The 10,760-nt window shown below is 45.1% G+C and overlaps 1 pseudogene; it reads right to left on the bottom strand.

Moving 5' to 3' along the window:
- Positions 1-931: 931 nt before the first annotated feature.
- Positions 932-2,247, bottom strand: LOC112869663 (small ribosomal subunit protein eS25 pseudogene; annotated as a pseudogene).
- Positions 2,248-10,760: the final 8,513 nt, after the last annotated feature.

Raw genomic sequence — 10,760 nt, 5'->3', positions numbered from 1 at the left:
TCTGCCCATGGTAGCCCAGAGTCCTCAATGCTTTCCATGCCTGATCTCTACCAAATTGTGCAGAGTCCTTGGCTGGGCGCTTTCCATTTCTCACCCCATGTGCCAATGTGGCCTGCCCACCCCCTCACTGGGGAGAAGGTGAAAGTGAGCAAAGAATCAATCCTCTCCCAGAACAGGAGCTGTAAATGAGGTCTTGGCTGCCAAGCCTTCAGGGAAATATCTTCAATCCCCAAAGTTTGTGACTCCCAGATTCCAGGCAGTGTGATCCAAGCACAACAGTGAGAGCGGGTGGTTACGCAGTGTCCTCTGGTGCCAAGTTTTCGGAGCAGGAGTCGTGGAGGTCACACTTACTCAATCAGCCTTTAGACCTGAAGGAAAGGTGACCTCTTTAGTATGTGGTTTATATTCCTTTATGCATGTCTAAGCTTGAAAAGCACTTGCAAGTGACCATGTATTCATAATCCTCGGCAATTAAACCTTGGTTTTGCTCCTGGGAAACATCACTATTTCCTCCCCAATTAGCTTTGACTTGGGGGAGGGGGCAGGGCAGAATGATGAAGCAAATTGTCTGGAATCCCCTTGCTTTGTGGCTTTGCTCACATGTCTTTGCCATGTCACTCTCCCTCCCTGTCCCTACTTCTGGCCATCCAGTACCTTGAAGCCCCCCTTCCTCCCAGTTGTCTGTCTGCTCCAGTTCCCGGAGCTCATCTTTGAAAACATAGCACTTTTTTGTTCAACTCACTTGGCCATGCATCGCTTCTGCCTAATGGCAGCTCTAGTCTTGTAATTTATTTTTTCAGGTATTTATTTTTTTCTGCCTTATCTGTGTCTCCCTCACTCCCTGCAGATTATGAGCTCCATGAATTTGCTTGCTTGCTTGCTTTATTTATTTATTTATTTGCTTATTTTTGATTTAATAAAGTTTTGTCTTTCAAAGTGTACAGTTGGGGGGACATGTGTATGCATCTTCACCAGCAGCTGGTGCATCTCTGTCCTTGGTATTTCTGGTGTAAATGACATGAGCTCTGTGCTTTGAAACCCGTTCGGTAAGTCCTTTACTAAGGAGCTCCTGAAGGGCTGCCCTGGCCCAGGGAACCCTGAATCTCCAGTCTCTCCAAGACAACAGCTGGGGTTATAAGCTTATAGTTGGGAACTTCCTTAAGGAGTTGGTCATATGTCGTTTTGTCAGACAAGACCAGGTCATTGAGCTTGTCCTGAACTTTGCCTCTGGACCACTTCTTCCTTTTGGCCTTGCCCCCAGATTTGTTCACTGGGTCTTTGTCTTTCTTGGGCGACTTTCCAGCCTCTTTCTTCGTGTTGTCCCTGTAGCATAGTGAAGCTCGGAGAACAGCTGCCCTCACTGCAGGCTCACTAAGATGTCGAACAAAAAAGCCCCTTGAATTTGCTTCGCATTTCTCTGTAACCTGCGCAGGGCCTCATCCAGTGCCTTGGACAGAGAGGAATCAATAAATGCTCCTTGAGTCAATAAGTGAATAGAGAAAAGACTCATGGAAATTTGGAGAAGGACACTCTGATGTCCTCTATCTCCACTCGAGAAATTAGCTGGTCCTGAGCCCTTTGGACCAATGCTTGCAGGGATTGCATGCTAGCATCTTTGTTTCTTTCACAGACATTAATCATTAATGGTGTAAGCACCAAAGAGAGACCCCCTTAATTCAAATCCCAGCTCCTTCCTCTAGGCTGTGTGACCTTGGACAAGTGACTCAAGCTCCCTGAGCTTCATCTTCCTAATTTGTAAAATGGGATAATGTTAGTGCTGGACTCTAAGGGTTGCTGTGCAGTTGAGATGAGGTAATGCATATTAAACCTTTGGCAGGGACCAAATGGTGAGTGCTCAGAAGAATAATATTTGGTGCCTGTCTGTAGGGAGCTCATTACCCAACAGAGAAATAAATTCATGCTAATGCCACTGTGTATCTTGAGTTGAGTGCCCAGAAGCCAACCTGGAGACACGAATTTGAGTGCAAGTAGTTTGTTTGGAAGAGATGCTACGAAGCCCAGGGAAGGACCTGGGGAGGGGAGATAGAGATAATCTACAGTACTTTAATGAACAGGTTGCCACTGCGGGCAACTGGGGCTCAGCTCTGCTGACACCTCTGGGAGACAGACAACTCAGAGTTGCCCCTCCTCCTCCCAAGGGCAGGAAAGTTGGGGCATTTTTCACCATCTCCTGTTACTCATTGCTTGAGGGTTGTTCCCAAAGGCCGACCTCTCCTGCACTTTCATCCTGCTCTCCACTAGCAGTCAAAACTCTCAGGCCAAGAATGAAAGGTGCCTACAGAAGACAGGCTGGAGACAGGGTCAGAGTCTCCACTGGGCACAGTGTGGGGACTGTAGGTGGGGTATGGACCATGAACACACTCGCTGTGAGTTATTCCTGTCATCTGTGAGAGCTGGTGGAGGCACATAATAATTACCCTTAAAGTTGTCTAAGGAGAGGATTGAGCTTTGGGGCAAATGCCTCTGAAGAGAACCCTGTGGCCTCTACAAGGGATGTGCTGTGATGGATGGCTCTCAAATCCCAGCCGTGCCCTATCCTGGCTGCGCTGAAGGTCGGCTCCGGAAATGCAGGGATTGTTTGCTGCCCGAGGTCTTGGCGAGAAAGGCTCGGGCCTAATTGTCTCACCAGGAGTCTGCGGCCCTGCTGTCTTAGCAGTAAGCAGCCAGGGCAGGAGAGAGCTAGCTCAGGGATTCAAAGAGGCTAGTGCTGCTTCGGGCCCTCCTCCTACTTCTTAAACCTGAGAGGAAAAGGGAACAAATGTACAAAAAGCACAGTAAATTTGGGAAAGATTTGCAGTTTTGCCTTTCTATCTATGTTTTTCATTACAGTCTGTCTTCTCCCTGACACAACTGTCTCCAGAACCTATGGTCAGAAAAAAATGGGCTTGGGGGCACCTGGGTGGCTCAGTCAGGTAAGCTTCCGACTTCAGCTCAGGTCATGATCTTGCAGTTTGTGAATTCTAGCCCTGCGTTGGGCTCTGTGCTGACAGCTCAGAGCCTGGAGCCTGCTTCGGATTGTATGCCTCCCTCTCTCTCTGCCCCTCCCCTGCTTGCACTCTGTCTCTCTCTCTCTCAAAAATAAATGAACATTAAAAGAAACAAAAAAGAGGAAAAAAAAAAAAACAACGGGCTTTTGAACAGAGCTGGAGAGAATTCAAGAAGTATTCCTTATTCCACAGGTACTTTGAGAGGGTCCCTTGGAGACTTGCTGCAAGTCTGGCTCATAGGCATAGCCAGACGAGGAGGTACAAGACAGGGTGACTTGGGGGTGTAGGACACCCCATACCCCCATATTTTAGCCCTCTTGGTCCATTTAAAGCTGTAATCATAATTCTATGCCTGCAATTTTGATTTTTTTTAATATTCATTGTTGTCTCTATCAGAGCATGAACTGGAGGTGGGGGGGGGGGGCATGAGTAGAGTTCCCCCCAGAACCCATGTCCACTCAGAACCTGAGAATGTGACCATATTTGGAACTCGGTCTCTGCAGATGTAATTGGTCAAGATGAGGTCATGCGGAATGAGGGTAGGCCTTAAATCCAGTATGACTGGTGTCCCGTAAGAAGAAGGCCATTTGGACACAGAGGCACAGATATGCAGGGAAGGGGGCCACGGGTGGGTAGAGGCAGAGATTGCAGGGTGCGGCTGCAAGCCAAGGAATACCGAAGATGACTGACAACTGTCTGACATGGGAGTAGGCAAGGAATGTATCTCTTCTAGCACCTTCGGAGGGAGCACAACACTGCTGTCACCTTGATTTCTGACTGGTGGCCTCCAGAACCGTGAGACAATCCCTTCCTGTTGTTTCGAGCCCCCTAGTCTGTGTCACTTGTTATGGCAGTGTTTAGTTCAAAGCATGTTGGTTGACTCAAGATGTTAAAGGGAGCTTCTTGAAGAGTATACATTACCAGAAGGTGTGGCCTTTCCAGCCTGGCTGCTATCACAGCTGTAGAAATTAGGGTATCAGATGCTGAGAGCAGGACCCAGGGGTTTGGGGTGCTGGGCAGTTGCCTCTTGGGAGGACTGGACAGTACTAGGGAAAGGAAACACTTAAGAGGGAGCTGAAAGGGAGCCAAGACTTCTTTCATCTGCTTCCCAGTTTGGGCTAGCACTGGCCTGGTTTCAGGGCCCTCACATCTAATTATATGAGTTCAGAAAGGCTCAGACACTCTTTCTGGGTGTGGGGCAAATCCTCAAGAATCTAAGGTCCTGACCGTGGATTCCTCCAGCTGGACTCCAGAGGACAGGGTATCACCAGGGGTGGAGAAAAGGGGATGGTGGTTTGGAGTTGAAGTCAACTTTTGCAAATAGCCCATTGTTCTCTTTCATCCTTCTGTGAAAGAGGATCAGAAGTTCACTGCGTGGCTCTAAGGAAGTTCCTGGCAGCTCTGTTTATAATAGCAAGATTTTGGAAATGACCCAAGTGTCTGACAATGGATGATTGGTTACATAAAGCATGGTTTAGCCAGACGCTGGAATTCTATTCAGCCATTAAAAATGATGTCATGGATGACTGTTTATTGACATGATAAAAGGATATCATGTATGGAGAACATATATGCACATATGTAATATTTTATCCAAATGATATATGTATGACATATGTTTGCAGCATAGAAAAAGATCCACAGGAAATAAGACCAAGGTTTTAACAGGGGCTTTCGCTTGCTGGTAAGATTGTGGGTGATTTTCTCCCTGACAATAGACACGTATCTATTTGCAATATAAAACTAAAGTTGTTTCAGTTTTAAAAAATGTTTCTCCAGTGTTGTGTAGATTGACTGTGAGCTTACTCTCCCCTTCTCCTCTATCAGAATTTACTTTTCTGTGTTTTTTGTTTTTTTGGTTTTTTTTGGCACAGGTTTGGGTTCTCTCTCTCACTGAGTCAACAGAGGGCCATGACAGCAGCACAGAGAAAACCTCACTGCCAGGGCAGATGGACAGTCTTGCCGCAGACTCTGGCATCCCCTTGGGACTCGCCTCTTTGGTACTGAGATCAGCTGAGATCACCTGTGATGGTCCTTCCTCTTTGTTCCAGAGAGCGTGGACTTCCTGACCTCAACTCCTGCAGACCATTCAATGTTGCGTCAGCCTTTCATTCTCTCTGTTCAATCTTGTCTTGCTTGAAGTCCCGAATTTCACAGTATGTCTCTAAATATTGCTTTGAAAAAGGTTTAGTGTTCTACTCTAGTTCAACTCAGCCAGCACTTATTTTACTGATGACTTTGTGCCAGGCTTGATCACTAAGACAAGGGTCTACCCTTGAGAAGGGACTGTGGCTGAAGGGGGCTCCTATGAGGTGCCAGACACTTTGCTGAGGACTTTATATGCATTCTCTCAATTTAATTGGTTAGCAACCCTTTGAGTAAGTGCTAGTATTTTTGTGGCACAGATGAAAAATTAAGGTTTGGCAAGTGCTCAGGAATTGTTTAATAGCAAGACATGAATTTAAATCCAGTTCTATCTGACTCTACTACTACCACTACCACGACCACGACCACGACCACCACCACAACTCCTCCTCCTCCTCCTCCTCCTGCTACTGCTTTATTCTAACTACTAATACTATTACGACTATAACCACTGTTACTACTGCCACAGCTTTTGCGGCTGCTACTATGACTTTACTCCACTCCTACTTACTCTAAATACTACTACTACTTTATTCTTACTACAACTGCTACTATAGCTATGACTACTGTTACCAATACCTGTTACCGCTACCATTCCTCCTCCTCCTCCTCCTCCTCTAAATACCTTCAAGTCCAAAGCAGTTTCCATCAGACAGTGCCCAGCTAACCATATGTCATAGTTTACTTAACTATTCCTTATCTTGAACAAGCAGGTACTTTGAAGTATTTCCACGATTATAACAAGACACTGTTATTGTGTATACATAGCTTGTGCTGACCTTTAAAAAAGCTCTTGCATATACATATACATACACATTATGTGTGTGTAAGAAAAAAAGACTGGAAGAAAATACACTAAACGTTTGACAGTTACACATAGGGAGTGGGACAGGGCATGGCAAGCTGAGTGACTTTTAAAAATAGACTGATTTTTAGAGCACGCTTAGTTTAAGAGCAAAACTGCAGGGAAGGTGCAGGGACTCCCCATACAACCCCTGCCTCACCCCTCCGCAGCATCTTCTACTACCTGCATCCTCCCCCAGAGTGGTACATTTGTTACAGTCGATGAACCCACGTTGGAAGGGTATCGCGGTTGCTTCCAAGTTTTGGCAAGGACGTCTTGGTTTGCTTCCAAGTTTTGAATTAAGCTGCTATAAACATCCGTGTGCAGGTTTTTGTGTGGACATGTTTTCAACTCATTTGGGTAAATACCAAAGGGCACAATTGCTGGGTTGTATGGTAAGAGTATAGTATAGTTTTGTAGGAAGCTGCCAAATTGTCTTCCAAAGTGGCTGTACCATTTGCATTCCCACCAGCAACAAATGAGTTCCCATTGCTCCAGATCCCTGCCAGCATTTAGTGCAGTTAGCATTTTGGATCTGACCATTTTAATAGGTGTATAGTAAGTGGTATCTCATTATTGTTTTAATTTGCAATCCCCTAATGACATATGTTGTTGAACATCTTTTTATATGCTTATTTTCTACCTGTATATTGTCTTTGGTGACATATCTGTTCAGGTCTTTTGCCCATTTTTAAATCAGGTCATTCATTTTCTTATTGTTGAGTTGTAAGAGTTCTTTGTGTATTTTGGACAACAGTCCTTTGTTAGATATGTCTTTTGCAAAAATTGTCTCCTAGTATGTGGCTTGTATTTTCATTTCCTTGAGCATTTTCACTTTTTACTTTACCTACTTCATTTTGCTTGATTTTTTTCCCCAAAGGGTGTGCAGTGTTTTTTATGATACACAATTTTTTAAATATTGCCTTCCAATGCATTCAGAAGCATACAGATAAGCTAGGATTGATCAGTAATACAACTGTTTTTAGAAGGATTCCTAGGCAAAATAAAACATTTCCCCTAACTGGGGAGCTAACGTTCTGTCCTGGCCCTGTGAGGAGAGAGTCACACCATAGCATGGGGAGTATCTCACACTGAAGGTAATGAGCTTTTTAATAGCTTGTGTGCGGTTATGACTGTGTCATGTATTTCAGAGTTTAATGACTATATTATGCATTTATATGTCTGATAGGGACTTGGATAAACAGGAGAGTATCTGCCTCCCTGAAAAGAAATCCTAACAAATTGGATTCCCTTTAGCTAAAGGAAGAATCTGGAACCAGCAGTATCAGCTAGAGAGAGCTAGAGAAAGGTTTAGAAAGACGGTACCCTGGAGGCCAGAAAAAGACATTCAGCAGAGGATAGACTTTTCTAGCTTACGGGCTTCTGTGGCCCTTATGGGAGGAGGCTCTGTATTTATGGTCAAAGGCCATGGGTCCCAGACCAACCCTACTGTAAACTGACTGTGGGACTCAATCAAGCTACTAAGCTTTTTGAGCCACACTTGCCTTATTTTGGAAAGTCCAGATGATAACAATAGTAACTATCTTACTGGGTTGTTATGGGGATTAAATGGTGCTTCACTTTCAAAGTGCTTTGTAAAGAACAAGGTGCTTGTTCTAACATGTGGTCCAAGCATTCCTTGGGTATTTAGACAGACTGTGTTTGAATGTCTATTGTGTGCCAAGCCCTGGGCATGCAAGAGGCATTAATGCCTGGCGCTTACAATCAAGAACCTGTCAGGCAACATGAAAAGTCAGGTATGTGAAAGAACCATTCCAATACTATTGCACTGGAATTTACACCATGTAACTTGCTCCTCAAAAATACAGGGTCACCTGTGTTGTTCATTGTGACGACAATGTTCTCTTCATCTTCCAGTGTAGATGGCAGAGGGTGGGACCATGGTTTCTTTTACCTCCACAGCAACTTATATATTATAGTATATACTTATATTATATATATATATATATATATAGAGAGAGAGAGAGAGAGAGAGAGAGAGACAGAGAGACAGAGAGAGAGAGAGAGAGAGAGCGAGCGCAAAAAATATCCATGTATGGAGGGCTCTCCCTGGACTAGGCTCTATTTTAAGGCCTCGGAGGTATATATTTAGATATATCTTATGTATCTTTAAAACAACCCTAAGAGGTAAGTAATATTATAATTTCAATTTTACAGTGAGGAAACAGAGGCACTAGCAGTTAAATAAGGTGGCTCAGCCGTTGAGTGGTAGACTCAGACTTTGAACCTTAATATATTGGATTTCACAGTCCATACTCTTACCTACTTTGCTAGGAGCTCTGCAAGGCTCTACTTTGCTGACTGGTTTCCAAACTCATCTCAGAGCCTAGCATAGAGAACTTTGCATTGAGTTTAAAAGGAAACATGAAGTGAGGTGTGTGGTGTGTAAGGGAGCTCAGAGGACTGAGAGGGGGCCTTTGGGCTCTTGTCAGTCCCTGGGGGAATGTTCCTGTCATTGGGAACCACATGCATATTCCTGGTCCTGTTCTGTGAGAACTGAGAATGTTTTCTGGCTCCCATTAAGCAGCAGCCAGTTAAAGATCTTGTGGGTTCCCCGCACAAGGACAGATCAGTCAGGAAGAAGACCCAGTGTGCTCAAAGTGTAGCACACACAGTAGCGTCCAGGAGCCAAGCAGATCAGGGTGGGGGTCATCTGGGATGCTGCTTGCACAGGGACTGAGTGACAGAGAGGAGATGAAAGTAGAAGCTGGGAAGGAGTGATGCTGGGAGGAATGATAGGCAAATTAGTGGACAAATGTAGCCATGCATCAAAAGTTTGGGTCTTCATGGTTCTTGCTCTTTTAAATGGATGTAGTTAGCTAAATCAGTTAGAGTACAGAAAACAGCACCTACAGAAGGATTGTCAACAGCAGGGAGAGATGCTACCACCCTTGGGCCTGAAGCAGCAAGGGGTAATAGCAGATACTGGAACCCCCTGGGAGCTTTAGCTGTGGGGCATCCCCTGGAGGAGCTGTGGCCTTGGTAGTGGAACACAGCCCCTGCCGATCTGCAGTGTGGCAGGAAACGAACCAGGGGAATAACACTCCAACTTCTCTCTCTTACATTCTCTGATTTCCTGCTACTCACAGACATTTCACCCAACCAGATGCCAGAGAGCAAGAGGGCCAGTTCATGCTGTTTATAGTGATCAGCAATCCGAACACAGAGCAGAGAAAATGGAGACTATCCAGTGCATTCATCCATGGAAGTGCTTAGAAGCTACTTTAAAAACAACCAAGAGGCTATCAATAGGGAAGTATCTAAATAAACTGTGGTATGTTTACACTAGGGAACACCATGCAGCAGTTGCAAAAATAGAATAGATCAATAAATATTGACATGGATGGATCACTGAGACATATCGTTGAATGGTGAAGCAAATTGCAGAAAGATGCCTGGAGGAGGATAGCAAGTTTATCACACACACACACACACACACACACACGTCTATGAAATACCCCGAGCCTATTGTCTAATGTGTGTTGTGTGTATATATATGTATATTCACGTAAAGTCTGGAATGCTAATAGTGGTTTGCACTGGGGGAAGGGTGGGAGGAGGTTCAAATTGAGGGAGACAGTCAAAGGGGACTTCAGTAGTGGTAGACACTGTTTGTTGCCTAATAGTAGCCATCTCCCATCCCCCACCTCCCAACTCTTCCATGCTAACAATTCAGGTTATGTTCAGGTATCAAAGGGCAGCATTTGCTTAGGGAAGGTAGGTCCGGGCATCGAATCATGATCTAAACCAAGTATAGTCATGCCACTCCTCTTGCCTGTGATTGGCCTACAGGTAGGCATGTGACTTAGTCGGCTGGTGACTTATAGGAAGTATTTGTTTGCTCTAATACCAGAGAGTGTAGTGGACAGAGTTCTGCCTCTCCCCTTCCTGTGTCTTGGGGTGATATTGTTTGAAAATGTGATGCTTGGAGCTGTGACAACCATCTTATGACCACGAGAGAAAGGCCAGGAGAACTGTGGAGACATCAGTCCAGCATTCTGACATCTTCTTGCTGTTCCAAGGCAGATTACTATTTTACTTCAAACTTCTGGTTACTTGAGATATTAAAATGTCTTTATTGCTTACACCTGTGTTAGGGCATTCTGTTACAATTCAATACATCCTAACTAATTTAGTAGCTTCATCTGAAATAGTTTCAGTATTTTCTCAGGAGAATTTATTACTTTGCTACTTGTGTACTTAAACCTTCTTTTATAAAGCTACCTCAGACCTTTTCACTTCATCTCCAGAAGTGGCCTGGTTCACCTCCTGCTGCAGGCTACCTAAGGCTCTCCCTACCCTTCAGGATCCTTGTTTCCCTCTGCCTCAGCACTACGTGCTGAGCTGCTTTGATTGATGACTCAGGTGGACAAGGCTTTGGGAATATATCTCCCCATCCCTCCTGGGGCTGCTGTGTTTCCTCCCCACCTCAGGCTGGGGGATCGACTATCTGGGGCTGTCCTTCTCCAGGCATTCTCTGCAGGGCGGCTGCCCTTGCGTACCAAAGAGGTCTGGGGAGACTGGAGAGATGCAGAGTTGGACAGGCCAGGAGGTCCAGGCCTAAAGCAAACAGCACCAGCATCTGGGTGGGATTCCTGTGTCCTGCCCCTAGGCATGGCCTCTGAATATTGTAAAGAAGCTCCTTCTAGGTTCATCCAAGGGAGTCATGCAGCTCCTGAGATTTGTGAGGATGCTTTTAAATCATTAGTACTCATTGCTTCTACTGGAGGTCCTGTACACTG

This window comes from Puma concolor, chromosome A3, assembly GCF_028749965.1.
Source record: "Puma concolor isolate L17-30 chromosome A3, mPumCon1.1.hap2, whole genome shotgun sequence".
NCBI classification, from domain to species: domain Eukaryota; kingdom Metazoa; phylum Chordata; class Mammalia; order Carnivora; family Felidae; genus Puma; species Puma concolor.
The sequence above is the reverse complement of the archived record's forward strand: the minus strand, read 5'-3'. Positions and strand labels throughout refer to the sequence as shown.